Genomic DNA, 13,765 nt, shown 5'->3' with positions numbered 1-13,765 from the left:
AATGGTGTGCTAGCAGTATACAGTGAATTTCAATCCAGACAGTTTAAACATTTCAAACAACACCCAGCATGATCTAAAAGCAGTATGAACTTATAAGGTTCGCCTTGTGCATAAACAGGATAGTTATCATCAGAGTCGTCTACAAACTAGCTCCATCACTCAGTCAAAATGCTTACAATGTTTAAAACACTTATTTTGAAAAATGTGTTATGTTTGAGAAAGAATAATAATTTGAAATAGAAAATGTAGGCACACTTAGTCAAATGCCATAAGAATATATAGGCAAACAAAAATAAAATACGAGCAAAAAAGAATATATGAGCAAATGCCATAAGAATATATGAGTAAAGGGATGCTCCCTTGAGAAAGGCAATTCTGACGAAACGTTGGGGGCATTTTTTTTATTTTCTCCCTCTTCTCACTATATCGGGTTCTTTTTCATGGTATGCATTATTTGTTTCATGTATCTATAGGATTCTGTATCTGCAATAGTACTATTGTTTTTTCTAGCCATGTACCATGCATATTTGTGATTGTGGTACATTGTGTATATTTTTTTGTATGAGGATTGTGACATGAATGCTAAGGTTTTTTGTAATGCATCTTGGGATACCTGCTATTTTGGACCCAATTAATAAAGTGCTTTTTATTTATATGGTTGTGCTCCCCATTTATTATCTGAGAAAGAAAATTAGTAAGCTTTCTGATCATGTTCAAGGGAATAAAATAGTTTGGGACCGGGGAAAACCCCCAAAACATTTCCTTCTGATTTTTCGAGACCTTAGATCTACTCTAACTATTGTGGCCAACATGTCTCATATACCATGTGAGCTTTTTATTTTATTTTTCCCCATTGTAATTTTTTTTATTAATGCCAAAAAAAAATAAAAAATTAAAACATGCAGTACATCACGTTTTACACATTATCCATCAAAAGAAATAATTCCTTTCCTTCAACCCACTTGCAGTAACAGCTTTTTTATTATTCATTATCCTTATAAGCATTCGTACTAAAACATTCCCATGTTGCCTTAATAATACATTAGTTTAGTAAATACATACCATTCAACTCCTAGTTGTGCTGATCATATTGTTAGCTTATAATGAACTAACTTACAGTTGTGACATACTACTTTTAATCCGTTGCGTTATTAGTTTATAGTTTCCTTAACTAAATATAGGGATAATAATACACAAAAAAAAGAAGAGAGAAAAAAAAAAAGGGGGGGGGGGAAGGAGAAGAAAAAGAAAAACCCTGGTTCTCCACGTTACCTATTTACATACCAGTCTACTCTTTACTGGCCCTAACCACCTTATATAAAGCATACTCCAGTCAGAAATCTTACTTTACCTGGGTCTATTTAACTATATTTCCAGGGGACTCTTCCCCTTTTAAGTCATCCCAAGCTTCTAGATCACCCTTATAGGTCATATTTTTAGCCCCAGCTACAGCCTCTGCCAGACCTCATTTTTTTTTCTTCTCCTCATCACATCCTTGTTTTAACCCCTTAAGGACACATGACATGTGTGACATGTCTTAATTCCCTTTTATTCCAGAAGTTTGGTCCTTAAGGGGTTAAAGCTAAAGCACTTGATTACATCCAGCTGTGCCATTCTTTTTTATATTTGTCAAGGTATCCATTAACTTCACTGGCCATCTTTTCACATGCGCTAATCTTGTTCAGCTTAGTGTGTATTACTTCATCTGAAGGAATGACTTTCTTCTTCCAATTACTTGCTAAAGGTATTTTTGCTACCGTAAGAATATTTAAAATAACTTTTCTATGGGGATGAATATTAATTCCTGGAATAATGTGAAGTACAAATTTCTCCGCATGCAAAGGGATAGCAAGCTTTGTCTTTTCGTAAATCAAATTCTGAATTTGTTTCCAAAACTCTCTTAAATAGGGACAGTCCCAAAAAATATGCAACATAGATCCTGCTTCTTTTTCGCACCTCCAGCATAACCCTAATGAATCAGCATACATACGTGCTAATCTTTGCAGTTCCAAATACCGCCTCATTGTCATTACATTTCTTATATAGCTTCCTTATGGATCTGCAAGCCTGGGCAGTCTGTGTATTGGCATAATGCTTTTGTAACTAAAGCCAACCGCCCAAATCTGAGTTTACAGATTTATGTAGTTAACACTATTAATGGTTTTTGGAAAGGGATCAAAATAATGTACCGTATGTACTCTAGTATAAGCCGACCCGAATATAAGCCGAGGCCCCTAATTTTACCCCAAAAAACTGGGAAAACTTATTGACTCGAGTATAAGACTAGGGTGGGAAATGCAGCAGCTGCTGGTAAATTTCTAAATAAAATTAGATCCTTAAAAAATTATATTAATTGAATATTTATTTACAGTGTGTGTGTATGAGAATGCAGTGTGTGTGTATGAGAATGCAGTGTGTGTGTATGAGAATGCAGTGTGTGTGTATGAGAATGCAGTGTGTGTGTATGAGAATGCAGTGTGTATGAGTGCAGTGTGTATGAGTGCAGTGTGTGTGTATGAGAATGCTGTGTATGAGTGCAGAGTGTGTATGAGTGCTGTGTGTATGAGAATGCTGTGTGTATGAGTGCAGTGTGTGTGTATGAATGCAGTGTGTGTGTGTATGAATGCAGTGTGTGTGTGTATGAATGCAGTGTGTGTGTGTATGAATGCAGTGTGTGTGTGTATGAATGCAGTGTGTGTGTATGAATGCAGTGTGTGTGTATGAATGCAGTGTGTGTGTATGAATGCAGTGTGTGTGTATGAATGCAGTGTGTGTGTATGAATGCAGTGTGTGTGTATGAATGCAGTGTGTGTGTGTGTATGAGTGCAGTGTGTGTGTGTGAGTGCAGTGTGTGTATGTGAGTGCAGTGTGTGTATGTGTGTGTGTAATGCAGAGTGTGATGCAGAGCCTTGGTGGGGGGTGGGCATTTTTATTTTTTATTATTTTAATATTTTTTTTGTTTCATTAAATTTTTTAATTATTATTATTTTTTTATTTTATTATTATTTTTTATTTAATTATTATTTTTATTTTATTATTTTAATTTTTTTAATTATTATTAATATATATAAATGTTTTCGTCCCCCCTCCCTGCTTGCTAGCTGGCCAGGGAGGGGGGCTCTCCTTCCCTGGTGGTCCAGTGGATGGGCACTGTGTAGGAGGGGGCTGTGGGGGCTGCAGAGAGATGTTACTTACCTTTCCTGCAGCTCCTGTCAGCTCTCTCCTCCTCCGCCGGTCCGTTCAGCTCTTCTGTCAGCTCACAGTGTAAATCTCGCGAGAGCCGCGGCTCTCGCGAGATTTACACTGGGAGCTGACCGAGGTGCTGAACGGACCGGCGGAGGAGAAGAGAGCTGACAGGAGCTGCAGGAAAGGTAAGTAACATCTCTCTGCAGCCCCCACAGCCCCTGTCTGTATTATGGCAATGCAAATTGCCATAATACAGACTATTGACTCGAGTATAAGCCGAGTTGGGGTTTTTCAGCACAAAAAATGTGCTGAAAAACTCGGCTTATACTCGAGTATATACGGTATATAGCATTAGCTTAGCAACACAAAAAAAACAAAAACAATACTAGGTCTTCAACTGAAATATAAATTAATTTTGGCAGACACCTTTATTAGACTCTAATAAGGAAAGAAGGACGAGGAAAGATTTAGCTAGTTCTGACCTTGTACAACCCACTAGATATGCCCGTTTGAGTGAAGATTTTACATCACCGATTCGCCGTTGGTGAGGTCTGGCAAAGCAAGAGATCTGCCTGGGCCTACGACAAATCCAAGGAAAGAAATGCAGAGCCAGTCAGGAGAGGCTTTTGATCTAGTTTGCATAAAACCATGTGGGTACACCTATCACTTATGAGCCAACAGAGAGACATCTGCGTCGCTGTTTTAGGCCTATTCAATGCTTCCCCATAGGGAAACACTGGGGAACTAGTGCGCATGAGTAGCAATGGCTAAGCTGTTCTATTCGGCATTTCTGATCTTGACCAATGCATCTCTTTGGTTAGTGTTTAGCGTTTTCATGCAGAGTCTAAAGATGTCAAATATCGGTCCTGCAAAGATCGCAGGACTGAAACAGGAAGCATCTCTAGTGACTGTCAGAGTTACAGCCACGAGAGATGTCTGTAGGGACAAAAGTAAACACAGCCTTTTCTATGAAATTGTAACGTTTGCACTTGTCTGACTGTATGGACAGACTCTTTGCACCAGAATCACTAAATTAAGTTGTAGTGGTTCTTGAGATGATGTCCCTTTAAAATACCAACAATGATTAAGTGGAAAGTATGCACTTCTTATATTTATTGATGATTATAGCTGAAAGTTGCAATACTTACGATATTGCATTTTCTGTATATTGGATTCCACAAAAAATATTGTACAACTGTAGACCAATATGTAACAATCTGGCAACGTCAACCTATAAGCAGTATTAAAATGCTGATAGAGGCATTATCTACTGCATGTCCATCACAATTTATAGGATCTGCTTATTGATAGATGCAAAGACATTTTAAAATGTGTAGTACACTATTTGCTTTTCATAGATACAGGAAGCAAATCTTAATCATGCTTGAGTGGATATGATGCATTATGAGAATTAAAATTACAAGTAATGTTTTTTCACTCAAAGTAAAGAACATGTAGCAATTCATACCAGATGGAGAATATGTCCCAAAAATAACCAGCAAATCCTTTTCATTTAAAGTAAAGCATTGGCTTAGTCAGGACAGTTATCCACATCTAAATACAGCATTTCATGCTGAACTCCCAAGACACACGCTCTGTTGTGGAATCAACATAATTACATAGAAAGGCGTCCAAAAGCACATCTCTGTAGTTCCAAAACTGCTATTACAATACTAAAAATAAGTCCCAAGTAAATAAAAAAAGAAACAAGCAACAATAAAAGCCATATTTAGCAATACATAGCTCGAACAATTCTGCTGCGATATACTACATGAGAAGCAATGGAAAAAAACATTCTATTGGTTTCTCTAGTATGATTGAATTTCTCCACAGATTGGAGATGCCATGACTTTGGGGTTAAAATGTTGCCAAACGGTTCAACCTCTGAACGTTAGAAATCTCCATGGACATTCTTATCCCCTTAAAAGAACACTAAACACCAGAAGAACTACAGCTTAATGTACTTTACTGAGAAAAGGCATTGTTAACATTGCTGCCCAACGCCACCTCTAGTGGTTGTCACTCAGATAGCCACTAGTGTGGTTTCCTTGTCCGTTCTGCAACCTTTGAGGATTTACGTTTGGTATCTCCACTGAACGCTCCCTATTAAGTCAATGCATCTAAGATGTGACAGAATGCGCACTAGCCTAATGCTTCCCTCTGGGAATGGAATGGCTGAGATCATCAGTATTGATGATCTCAGCCAGTGGAGGAGTCGCCACTTGGCGAGATTAGTGAGCCAGCATATATGTAAGGTAAGTACTAAAGCTTTATTTGAACATTCCGGCAGGAGCCATTATTCTAAATTACCAGTAGATCCCTCCGATGTTAGAAACACATGCCACAGTGTTCCTTGAAGTTGTTATGGGAGTACCCCTTTAAAGAGTTTTCGTCATGCAAAAATGTAATGTATCACTGCATGTAGAGACTAAAACTGACTCTGTAACTTTTGATAGTCAAAGTGCTAGTAAGTCAAGGGAACACTACAGGGTCAGGAACACAAACATGTATTCCTGACCCTATAGTGATAAAACTACCATCTAACCCACCCCAGCCTCCCTAAATATAGTAAAATCTTACTTGAATTCAAGTCTGCAGCTGCTCACTCTGCCTCTGACATTATCAGAAGTGGTGGTCCGAGCCAATCACAATGCTTCCCCATAGGATTGTCTGAGACCGGCAAGGAGGCAGCACAAGTCAAAAACAGCCCTGGCCAATCAACATCAATGCATATGTATGAGAAAAGTATAGCTCCTGCATGCAGAGGGTGGAGACACTGAATGGCAGGGCTGCTCACTGTGCAGCACTGCCCGAGGAAGCACCTCTAACAGTCATCTGAGGAGTGGCCAGTGGAGTTATCACTAGACTGTAATGTAAACACTGCATTTTTCTCTGAAAAGACAGTGTTCACAGCAAAAAGCCTAAAGGTAATGATTCTACTCACCAGAACAAATACAATAAGCTATATTAATCTTTAACTCTATGGCAAAAGCATAGAGATTAAAAAATAAAATAAAAATAAAAAAAGAAGTATGAGTGAATGCATGGAAGCACTTGAAAATGGCCAAATGCATCTGTTTGCTTACACTGCAGAGGCCTTCTGGATAAAGTGGAAAGTACCATATACTATTTGCAGTTTAGCCAGAACAAATATTTAGATTTCGTTTGTATACCTATCCGAAGGTTTTCATGTCATCTATAGGATCATAATATGTATATAAGAAGATAGATCAGAAGTGAGAGTGGATATGGAACCTTTCTGTACACATTTAATATCAGTTATGTGACTGATGCTCCTTAATCGCTTCAAAAAGGACAACAACTCACAGGGGAATTCAGAGGTATAAATACACAATTTTATGCTTGCAGCAGAGAGAAGGCCCCAAGTGTCTTAAAGGACCACTCTAGGCACCCAGACGACTTCAGCTTAATGAAGTGGTCTGGGTGCCAGGTCCCTCTAGGATTAACCCTTTTTTTTATAAACATAGCAGTTTCAGAGAAACTGCTATGTTTATAATGAGGGTTAATCCAGCCTCCAAATCCTCTAGTGGCTGTCTCACTGACAGCCGCTAGAGGCGTTTGCGTGATTCTCACTGTGAAAATCACAGTGAGAGCACGCAAGCGTCCATAGGAAAGCATTGTAAATGCTTTCCTATGCGACCGGCTGAATGCGAGCGCGGCTCCTGCCGCGCATGCGCATTCAGCCGATGACGTCGCGATCAAGATGGAGAGGAGGAGGAAAGCTCCCCGCCCGGCGCTGGAAAAAGAGGTAAGTTTAACCCCTTCCTCTCTCCAGAGCCCGGCGGGAGGGGGTCCCTGAGGGTGGGGGCACCCTCAGGGTACTCTAGTGCCAGGAAAACGAGTATGTTTTCCTGGCACTAGAGTGGTCCTTTAACAATTCCCATAAAGAATTGGCTCAGAATGCACAGTCAGTGTATCCTGACAGGGTTACTAACTAAAGTGAAAATTGTCAGGAATTCAAAGTGAATTTCAAATTTAAGAGGTTACTTCAAGCACCATGACCACTTGAGTGACTTTAAGTGATCATGGTCCCTGGAGTAAATATATGAGGCGTTTCGCTATGAAACACTGCACACATAGATTTTGCTTCTATCTCTAGCAGTGTCTTCGGGATGTCATTAGCTAGCCCGGAACAATAGTCAATTCTGTGACAACATCAGCACGCAGAACATCAAATGGTGACATGGAGGTAGGTTTTAGCTTTGTTCATTTATTTACTTTCGGCGGGGAGGAGGGGGGACCATGATAGGAAGAGTTACTCTAACCAAAATAGTATTTTTTTTTAACACTCTGTTTTTTGTTATTGTTGGTTGAAGTAACCCTTTTTGGGCAAAATACTTGCAAAAACTGGAAAAGGTCAGCTACTGCAAACTTCAGTTGATATTCAGTTTGAATTCCTAATAATTCCTGATACTGTTTTAAAGGGCACCAAAACAATTTTAGCTTTATTAAGCAGTTTTGGTGTACAGATCATGCCCCTGCAAGGTCACTGCTCAATTCTCTCCAACTTAGGAGATCAAAGATCTCCCTCCCCGTGCATTGGAAGGTTTGCGCAGCAAGTGGGTGGCAGTAAGCCTTCAGACTTCCCCTTCAGAGGCAGGTCCTCTAATTCTTGCGAGCCCCAGCTGTTGCAGCAGGTTAATAAGGCAATGCTCTGACACCACACAGTGCTGGGGTTCGCATGAAGAGCCTTCACTCGGCAGAGGTGCAGGCCGAGTACCTCTACAGGACCACCAGGGAATGCTCCATGCCTCATCCATGGCCAAAAAAAAAAAAAAATTAATAAAAAATAAAACCTGCTCCCTTCTCTTATTCTATAGCCAACTAAAACACACACACACACACACACACACAGTAACCTTGCAACAAACAACTAGTCCTATTATTCCCTGGTTTCTTATTAGCTCAGTGGAGCTAAACTCAAGAAGCAGGCAATTGCTCAGAGAACCTGCCTTGCAAAGACTCATTGAGCTGCTGAAGTCCCACAAAGTGGGATGGAGAAGAAGGGGAGGGCTTACAAAGGCAACAGACAAGAGAACTGTAGCTTTTGCAAGCTGTTTTTAGATATAACACCAATGACAAAATGCATAAGTAATTGATTTTTTTGTTTGGGTCAGTGGCAAGTCCCTTTAAACTATTTTATAGCGAGTCGGATGTGTGTTTTAAAAGTGATTCCAAAGTTCATATTTACTACATAGTGATCACAACTGAAAGCTACATAATATAATATAGGTTCACTTCATTTATTTGAGTATTTTCCACTCAATTATAAAATTGTTGGAATATTAAAGTTAATTCCAAGATGTATGCATCAAAAATATCGGACTTGGAGAATTTTCCATTTTGGCTTATTTTAGCCAATCTGAAGTTCACGTTGGTGACTTACCCTGACACTATCCTGACATTATCTATGGGAACTTTTTGTGCAGCCTTATTCCAGGGGACTGACAACAGTTCTATTAACAAGGCTGCCAAAAAACCTCTACATACTGATGGGCAGCAAGTGAAAGCGCCCAAGGAGTAAAAAAAAATATACAAAGCATTAACTGGTTCAGAATACAACAAACACTCGTAAAGAAGTCTGCCTATATTATTTATAATTCTTCATTTACTTCAGATGATTTCATAAAAACTGTTATTGAAAATTTCCACTGATTCAACTAAACCAGGGGTGTCCAAACTTTTTTCAAAGAGGGCCAGATCTGATGAAGTAAACATGCGTGAGGGCCAACCATTTTGCCTGACACTCTTTGAACCATTAAAATTTAATGCAAATTAACTATTTTATGCAAAGTTTATTGCAAACGGCATACTTTTCATTTCATCTCTTTATTGCGTCTCTTCTCTCTTTATCCTGTTCCTATTCTGCGCCTCTTTATCCTGTTCCTATTCTGCGCATCTTTATCCTGTTTCTATTCTGCGCCTCTTTATCCTGTTCCTATTCTGCGCCTCTTTATCCTGTTCCTATTCTGCGCCTCTTTATCCTGTTCCTATTCTGTCCCTCTTTATCCTGTTCCTATTCTGTCCCTCTTTATCCTGTTCCTATTCTGCGCCTCTTTATCCTGTTCCTATTCTGCGCCTCTTTATCCTGTTCCTATTCTGCGCCTCTTTATCCTGTTCCTATTCTGTCCCTCTTTATCCTGTTCCTATTCTGTCCCTCTTTATCCTGTTCCTATTCTGTCCCTCTTTATCCTGTTCCTATTCTGTCCCTCTTTATCCTGTTCCTATTCTGTCCCTCTTTATCCTGTTCCTATTCTGCGCCTCTTTATCCTGTTCCTATTCTGCGCCTCTTTATCCTGTTCCTATTCTGCGCCTCTTTATCCTGTTCCTATTCTGCGCCTCTTTATCCTGTTCCTATTCTGCGCCTCTTTATCCTGTTCCTATTCTGCGCCTCTTTATCCTGTTCCTATTCTGCGCCTCTTTATCCTGTACCTTCCCTTGTTTTTCTGTCCCAGCAGGGAGAAGGAATCAAATCGCACGAATGCCATGACGTCCACGAGATCCCGCGACGTCCAAGAGATCGCGAGAACGCAGACTGAGGTCACTGCACGTCCGTCTGCGTTTTCGCGATCTCTTGACCCCCAGTGAATCCCTGAGCACCGTTTAGGACCGCAGCGTTCAAAGATCCAGAGATTCCAGGGGTCCTGAGCGACGCTCGGGCCACAACAAGTAGATTAGCCAAACTATCAGTGGGGCCGTATTAAATCGGAACGTGGGCCAGACTTTGGACATGACTGAACTAAACTATTTCCATTAATAGAACAAAAATTTAACTAAAGTTAGCTAGCTGGACTATGTACATGGCATTGGCAGCACACAGCATTGGTTAGAGCATTTAAATGGCAAACGGCAATTAATAATTAAGACTATTGCGGCTATCTTTAGCCTAGAGTAAACCTAATACTGAAGATTCTGAGTAAATATAAAACACAGCTATAAATACAAGGGTAGATAGAAATTGATAGGCCTTCTTTTATAAGTTTTTAATGACCACTTTATAGCACCTTATCTCATATAAAGAGAGAATGCTATACTTTGTACACATAAGACAATTAAGATAACCAATTGTTTGGAAAGTGTTAAGACCGTTTTTTGGGCAACATTTTAAACTGCCTGCATAGAGGCATTCGAATAGTGCCCTAGTTTGGGACTGGGTTTTATATAGGACATGGGATGTGTTAAAGACAACACTAAAACCCTCAGGGTGTGCACTGACTGAGCCGCACCTCAAAACTGAAGTGTTAACACCTATGACCACAAAATATCGCATTGTTGTCATCACCGATTACCCCTTTTCTCACCAATTTAAACTAATCTGTAAACACACAAACAAACACCAGCACCACACACATCTTTCCAAAACAGAGATTTACAAAATACCCCTACTTTTTTTTTTTTTTTTTTTAAACTATTGTATATAGCAAGAAGCGGGGGCCGCTATCGGTTGGAAAATCAGGGGTTAAATAATGGAATAGGTTTAAAAAAAAAAATGAATAAAACAAAAGGCACAAAGTGCCAGGAACCGGATGCGGTGTTTAACGGGGAGACAAAACATAATTTAAAAATAGATCTATTGTGTATATTTTAAGGAAACAAAATCTTGCAAGTCTTCATGTGTAAAGTGAAGGCAAAACATATCCCTTGAGTATCATCAGGGTAGGATTGAAATTACATTTATTTTCTGCTTTTTTTTACATCATCATCTACTGTTCATTGCAAACCACAACAACACAGATTCTCATTCTCTAAGAGTTCAAGCCCTCTCCCGGCAGGAAATCAGATCACGTTAGCAAATAATGTAATTTTATTACCGCAAATCACAAAACCATGAGCAGTATTAACTACTTAACTGCCAATGAGCTGCTTTGCAACCAGTTAACTCCATAAGTCCATACGTGTTGTCAGACTTGTTTTTAAACCCCAAAAATATTTGTAACGACTACAAACTGATAAACAAGTTCACATGTACAAAAAAAAAATACATGCTATAAAATGACCTTACAAAGTCACACTGCTCGTTCTAATCTCTAAACTATATCATCATTGATGTTAAACAAGCATGATAAAGCAGTGGGTTTAAGATGTCAGTACCTTGTAGTGATATAGAAGAGTATGCTCTGTCTTGTAATTCTTCCAATGGCTTCCTGTGTGGGTGACAAATTTCCTCTAAACACCAGTCAGTAAAGGAGACCCTCCCCCTGCCTGCGAGCAGAAAACGATCTGTTAGGGCAGAAGAGAGAACACAGGGGTTATATTAGACTCACTAAGCAGGTGACAGCAGTAGAGAGATACGTTGAACAGTCAAACAGCAAGGTTATATCAGAGATCACTAAGATTATGTAGTAGTCATACAGCTTGATTCTATGAGAGATCACAGTGATACAGCATATAGTAATGAGAACACAGGAGAGGGTTGTGATCAGTTGACATGGATTTAGAGTAAAAGCAAGACACAGGAGGTGATTCCTGGAATGTTATTAGAGAACACGGAGGTATTGATTCCTTTAGAATGCAGCGATCAGATCATTGAACAGGAAGATCTTAGCCCAAGTAAAGAGATAGATAGATAGATGACCCGATAAGCATGCATACCCGCCTAGTCCTTACTGAGTGAATACTGACGGTCAATGAGAGATGATCAGCCCGGGCAGAGGATCTGCTGTGACAGGACAGAAATCACGCCTCCCCGCAGCTCTCTAGCTGATGACAGGGCTGTTGATGCGGAGATGTGGTGGGCGAGGCCTGTCTGCGCCTGAAAAGCTGTTTTGGTTTCCAGCTGCAGCTATATTTGCATTCCACAACAGGCACTGTGTCCAGTGGTCTGCAGTCTGCCTGATAATAAAACAGTACTGTAAATAGATGTTCTAAAGTTTCCACCTTTAGAAGCATTCCCTCTGACCAAGGTACATAGTGGGTTCCACACCCTGTACAGATATGCAAGGGTAAGCATTCATTACATTCAGTGCACAAAAAGATCTGCTCACTTCAGTTAACCCTTATCTTCCCAGCAGACATGCAAAAAAAAACCCAAAAACCTCTTGCAAATCACTCACCGCCAATACACAGTGCACGCCTTGAGAACTGTATTTAAATAATGCAAAGTAACCATTTGAAAACCAAATGTACGGGTTTTGTTTAGCCCCGTCGTCTTTACAAGGCTGTTTAAAAGTATATGCATGACGTCTGTTTAGTTGATGTGTAGCAACCTGTTTTTTATTCAGTCTTGGAATGAGGAAGTGATAGCTAATCATACCAAAGTTTTACCCTTACACTTTGTGTGTAAGGCAATCTGTAATTCAGATGGGTTTGAATTGCTGCAATACTCTGGGTTTCACTTGGATTTCTAAAGGGTTTAGTAAACCTACAGGGTTATTTACTAAAGTGAGAATTCAAACAGGGTTTAAAGGGAAACTCCAGTGCCTGGAAAACAATCCGTTTTCCTGGCACTGCAGGTTTCCTCTCCCTCCCACCCCCCAATCCCCGGTTGCTGAAGGGGTGAAAATCCCTTCAGTAACTTACCTGAGGCAGCGACAATGTCCCACGTCACTGCTTCTCCCTCTGCGCCACCCCTCCTTCTGACTGCGTCGGCCGGCGGGCGAGACTGATCCCGCACACCGGCCAGGGAGACCTAATGCGCATGCGCGGCACTGCCGGGCAATACGCATTAGCGCTCCCCATAGGAAAGCATTGAAAATGCATTTCAATGCTTTCCTATGCGGAAATGAGCGACACTGGAGGTCCTTACACAGCGTGAGGACGTCCAGCGACGCTATAGCACAGGTTTCCTGTGCTAGGAACCCGGAAGTGCCCTCTAGTGGCTGTCTAGTAGACAGCCACTAGAGGTGGAGTTAACCCTGCAAGGTAATTATTGCAGTTTATAAAAAAACTGCAATAATTACACTTGCAGGGTTAAGAGTAGTGGGAGTTGGCACCCAGACCACTACAATGGGCAGAAGTGGTCTGGGTGCCTGGACTGTGTCCCTTTAACCCCTTAAAGAGCAAACTTCTGGAATAAAAGGAAATCATGACATGTCACACGTCATGTGTCCTTAAGGGGTTAAGAGAGAATTCAAGGGGAATTTCACATTTAAAGGGATACTACAGACATCAAAACAACTTTAGCTTAATGAAGCAGTTTTAGTGTGTAGATCAAGAATGCCCAAAAATAGAAAATGAATTCATACTTACCGATGTTTTCTTTTCCCAAAGGCAGAACTAGAAGCTCTGGCAACATCCAACCGGTAGTGATGAATAAATGTATTAAAGGACCTCCAGGTTGCTGCGGAACAAATTCGGTCAGGGGAAACGTTAGCTACAGCTGCCCAAGAGGAGGCTAGAGCTCTAGTGGAGTGAGCACGAAGACCCAATGGGACGCCTGGGAGATGGCTGATACAATCCAACGCCCAATTGAAGAGGTGGAAGCCGCTTGTCCCAGCTTGTGACCTGATGGAATAACAAAAAGTCTAGAGGACTGTTTGCAGAAGTACATTGTACGTAAGAAGATAAACCATGCACTAAATCCAGGCAATGCCATTTTTCTTCTATTTCTGTTGAAGGA

General features: G+C 40.4%; 1 protein-coding gene across 5 annotated transcripts in view; it reads right to left on the bottom strand.

Moving 5' to 3' along the window:
• Positions 1–12,177, bottom strand: part of INPP1 (inositol polyphosphate-1-phosphatase) — a 30,667-nt gene extending 18,490 nt beyond the window's left edge. The window contains exons 1-2 of one of the 5 annotated variants that reach the window (XM_063430146.1): positions 11,800–12,177; positions 11,299–11,427 (exon numbers count right to left, since the gene is read on the bottom strand). The gene's annotated coding sequence lies outside the window, so the exon portion shown is untranslated. The remainder of the gene's footprint in view (positions 1–11,298; positions 11,428–11,799) is intronic. The other 4 variants (XM_063430148.1, XM_063430147.1, XM_063430150.1 and 1 more) reach the window with 4 other exon arrangements.
• Positions 12,178–13,765: the final 1,588 nt, after the last annotated feature.

Source organism: Pelobates fuscus, chromosome 8 (assembly GCF_036172605.1).
Source record: "Pelobates fuscus isolate aPelFus1 chromosome 8, aPelFus1.pri, whole genome shotgun sequence".
NCBI lineage: Eukaryota > Metazoa > Chordata > Amphibia > Anura > Pelobatidae > Pelobates > Pelobates fuscus.
Note: the sequence above shows the minus strand (reverse complement) of the source record. Positions and strands in the feature narration are given on the sequence as shown.